We start from the raw sequence: 5,338 nt of genomic DNA on the forward strand, positions 1-5,338 counted from the left end.
TTGGAAAGTTCTGATATTTCATTTCTTTGGTTTGGAACTCTGTCTTCCTTTAACCCAATAAATCTTAAATTTGGTCTTTATGCTATACCATATTTCTTGAATGTTCTGCTCAAAGTTTCTTACCATGTTTACTGTATGGTCTACATTCTTTGAAATTATATTTTGTCTTTGTTGTTTGAAGTCCTATCTTCCAAGTAGTCTACCGATACTTTCAATTGAATCATTTCCGAAGAACGTCTGCCAATACCTTACTGTCCTAATCATTCTGCAGTAGAATTTGGCACCTTTCCTAAATAGACAGTGTTGGGGATGCAAATCAAGTCAAGATGGCGCCTGGCACTTTACCAGGAGGAGTGGTTTGTGAAGCAACCCCAGCGAGCCATTAAGATGATGAGGATTCCTTATTGGCTGACTGCTGTATCTAGATGATGTTAACCAATTACACACAGCTTAAGTTAAGCATATATACCTCTGCTGTCCGGCAGATAAGCGGCTCCTGCTACCTTGGGTGCCCGCTACTTTGAGTTCTCAGTTCCCACCAAGTTCACTCGCAATAAAGTAGTTTCCACTTCAACCTTCAAGTTGCTTGTCACCTGTTATTTTGCACAGCCGGACTACAGAAAGATGGAATGTGCAGATGTCTTGCCAGTACAAAGTTTCTAGAAATAGTGGATATATATTTTAGACTGGTCTAAGAATTGACAAAAGACAATTATGTAAGGACGTCATGACCCCTGGAAGTTTTGTTGGTAATATTCTAACCTTAGGCAAAGGTGGTATCCAAAAAGATCTTTGGTGCTTAATTTCGGGCTCAGACCTTCTACAGTATTTAGATTGCAAATCCTGCCTACAAAGTCAGGCATAGGGTTAAGAGGGTTCCTGCTGTCTCCTTATGCTTTAATTACTGGAGATGTAAGAGTTAAGAAGGATAATATGTTATAGTCTGTAAAAAAGTTAAATCTAGTAATGCAATTGGATCACTTTTTAAGTGGAGAGAAAGGAACATTAATCCTTCAATCCTCCTTTGTCTTACTAACCAGCCAACATTTCAGAACCATGGTATGCTGGTGATCATGTTTTACAACAGATGCACGCTCAGTTAACCAGACCCTAGTGAGATCCTGGTCTCATTCTTGCAGTGGCTACTTTAATTCTCATTGCTTCTACTGTTGTAGCCCCAGGGACAATCTCAAAACATTCAACATGCAAACTTAATTTGGCTCAAAATACTTACAAATCCCTCCATAATCAGATAAGTAGATGAAAGGATCGAAACTAAGTTGAATGCCTTAGAGGTTACTGTCAAACTTGACAGTAGAAAGCTCATTACCAATAAAGGCTTAAATGCCATGCTGTCTGTTACTGCAGCCAAATATAATGCTTCCCAATGGAATAGGAGGAAGGTTGAAAGTCATCTAGTGGGTATTTGGCATAGCAAAAATAGCAGCCTGAAAGATGTCACGAGCTTTGTAATGTTTTGACAAACCAATAAAAAAACAACAAAAAAAATAGCAGCCTGGATCTATGGAGTTACATTGTCACACTCAGGATATTAAAGAAAATGGGAAAGGTGGATCTTCTGGATCCCCTCTAGCTGATCAAACACTTCAAGAATTGAATGTCTTTAAGTCTGGAAACATGCTGAAACATTCTGCATGGTATATTATTGGAATGATATGTTTTCTACTAATTTTTGTATTGTGATACTAGGTTGTCACACCCTCAGACCAAGAATCGGGGAACTTGAAATAATGGCTCGTCATTTACGTTTGCGAAGAGGGAGAATACACGAGGATCTTCTCTAGGCATGTAAGGCATGGAAGTCAGGGAGAGATAGGCCTGGCATTGGGAACTTTCTGTGGCTCTCCCATGGCAATAGATTGCCCAATGCACGTGACCTTCCTCTCCACTCTGCTAGAAAGGTTCCTCATAGTAGCACCAGAGATGGGTGTAACCTGTTAGGAACTGAACGGCCCACATTTAACCTTTTTTTGGTTAAGGACATTCTATAGAATCTGATGTCTCCCAATAGACAAAGCAGGCGCAGGCTCCGTTTTGTGTAGAAGGTTATTCTGTCTGATCACCTTATCTGTGCTGTTTCCACTTTGAAACTACTTTGTTCCGTGGGATTTTTGTCATTTTATTTCTTAGCTTTTGTTTCTGAGCCAGCCCATCCCATTGCGGGGAACCCATGCGGGATGTGGACAAGATAAATGCAATACCATACTGGATCATTATAACCAGGTGATCCATTGCTGTACCAGATGCGGTTTTTTTTTTTTTATTATTTAAAGCATTACATAGTTCATCCAGATGCGGTTTTGTTGGTTGAGTCAATATATCTAACAAGTACATGCTACATACCAGAATAAGGGTCCTTTTTCCACCCCTATACTTAAAGGTCCACAGAAGCAGTTTGTTTTCATCCGATTAGACAGAAATACACCTTCACTAATCCTACTGTAGGCGATATTAGCTCTCCAACTCTGGTAAAACTTGGCAGGATCTTGTTTCCCTTCTACAAGGCCACACTAGTTCATTATGTAACACTGCTGATTGGACTTAGGGAGATATAGCAATTACTCCTAGACTCATTGGTAAGACATTTGTCAGATGGTGAGAAGTAAATCTGAAATTCAAGAGCCTTGCAACTCAGTGAGGTTTCTAGGGGGGTCCAGTGACATGAGGCATATTTACACAGCCTTAAAGTAAAAAAGGCAAGTTATCGAATTTGGTTCCCCTTACTATGAGAGGGGCAACACACCTAGTGTGCCTATTAGGTTTGAAGCAACACATCCTTCATTTAGATGTACTATTTCATCTTATTTACCAGGTGACCAAAAAAAACAAGTTCTGCCAGAGGCTTTGGCTCTTGTACAAGCTGCTCTTTACTCATTTCACATGATCCAGAAGATAAAAATGGACTTGTACTGTCTCATCTGGACTTAGAGAACATCTTATTTACTGCCACAGTCTTCTACACTTATCAAGTAACCCACTTCACAGCAAACGAAGCACAATTGGTCTATACATGGAATTCACTGTTCTTACCATCTCCCCTCCGCAATCTGGAATAGCAGACTTAGAACAAAATACCCTTTTGAAGGCTTAGCTACAACACCTAGGTGGTAATATCCTGAAGGGCAGGGGCAAGGTTCTACACGTACTGAGTCAGGATCTCCCATATGGTGCCATTTCCGCCACAGCTAGGACTCATGTGTCAATGAATCAAAGTGAAGTGGGAGTGACCACTGCCAACTCTCATGATCCAAGTTTCACTATTTCTTAGTCTGTTGGCCTAGAGGATTTGGCTCCAAAGGGAAGAATGTTTTATCTCCTTGCAGGAGCAATTCCAGTGAACTAAAAGTTAAGATGGCCACCTGGCTGCCAAGTTCATGTTTCTGATTCAATAGGCAAAGGAGGGAGTGATGAATGACTAGTTTCCTCAAGTGTGTAAGAATCACGGAGCTACTCTAATGGAGGTGAGGAAGGATATGTCTAGAACACATGAAATCCTTTTGGGTGTTAGTATAACCCAAAGGTTACCTCCCGAGAGGGAGGTAAGCAGAAAATGATGCTGTTCAGGTAGGACTACCAGTGGCCCAGACCCTTCGGGAATGTGGGTTTGAGTCATTCTACCAGGAAAAAAGTTGTGACTAGCCAAAGTATTTGCTGAAGGCAAGGGTAATTCAGAAGAGGTAGATGTTTATGAGTACCCGCTTATAACTATGTGATCTAGAAGTGATGACTGTAGTTGTCATGAGTATTTTCTTATTTCTTATGAATATGTCTAGGTATGTTAAGCCAAGATTTACTTTCTGTATCTATGATAAAACATGTATTAACATGATAGTGCTTAAGTACTTCGCAATATTTAAGTTATGGAGTGTCAAAGAATACTACTCAAAGGACTTTATTTCTTCAGAAGATGTCATACAATCATCTTGTCATACATAGATAGTCGTATTAAGCAGAATGACTTTATTTAGAAATTAAATATGGTTTTAAAAGATGTTTATGGGTAACAAGTTAATAAGGGGTAGATTTGTCATTGAGTAACCTTGACTGGGTCACAGGATGCTCAGATATGGTCAAACATTCTAGTTATTTCTATGGGATGCCATTTGAAATAAATTGATACCAAGTTGGTATATTCAGTAAAGCAGACGAGTTCTACCCACTTTGTCAGGACTTCAACTGATTGCCTTTCCTAAAGGCGGACTTCCAAGACCCACATGCATGTTTAACAGACTTTTTGAATATAAGGGTATCAAAAGCATAGTATATCTTCACTTCAGCAACAGTAAAAATAAAGCTGGAGTAGCCACATTACTGTCAAAGCAGACTTCATAGCAAGGAAGTTAGTCATATAGGTATTGATGATGAGTTCAAGTTTCTGAAAACAATTCTTAGTGTGTAAATTCCTTATGATCAAAATTTGTGCCCAAGACTGTATGGAGAAATGGGCGAGTCCACTATTAGAAGGGCATTAGTCTCCACAATAGCAGTAGAGAATAGATTAAAGAGGGAGGGAAAAAATAAGGACAGAGTTGATTAAAGGTGGTAGTCTAATTGCCATCTATAGAACATCTAACAGCAGAATACACATTTGAGATAACAATGTTTATGTTAGACCACTGCTTCAGTCATGACATGCCTGAATTTTAGGCAAATAGGAATCATGAAGCATGTCCTCAAAAAACAAAGAACTAGGTGACAGATAATTGGGATAGCTATCAGAAGATCCAGAAGTTAGTCAGGAGTTGAATGACTTATCCACTAGTTAAAGACTTCCCCATTGATGCCAGGAACTTGGGTGAAGTACAAGGTTTATTCAGGTTGAAAAATTTAAGGGTTTTGTTCCACAAGCCTCAATAGGTTCTTAAATAGAAAGGCACAATGAATATTATTACTTTAATTGCAGTTTATGCCACGTGATCATGCACTTTAAAAGGTAATCAAGATGTACTTGGGTTATGAAATCGGCTAGTGTTGTCTCGTTAAGGGAAACTTGTTTTTACCTGAGTGTTTACCATTTTAGAACTATTTATATAAGAATGAAAAACTTTGGTATACCATATACTTAGTGTAGGGAAGATTGAGAATTTGAACCTGGAGTGTATGAACACTTGCTTTTGTCCAATAAGTATTTGGCAATTTGCTTAGTGTGTCTGCTTTGGTTCTGATCTGGAAAGTGGGGGATTATGAAGGTTATCTCATAGGATTCTTTCTATAGTAAGAAAAAGTTGGAGAGATGGTAACTAGACTAACAGCTTATGGCAGCAAAAGGATGAGAGCATGTCAAAGTTCTTAATACTGGGGGAATGATTTAAGGTGT

Source organism: Spermophilus citellus, assembly GCF_964194105.1.
Source record: "Spermophilus citellus genome assembly, chromosome: 2".
Taxonomy (NCBI): Eukaryota; Metazoa; Chordata; class Mammalia; order Rodentia; family Sciuridae; genus Spermophilus; species Spermophilus citellus.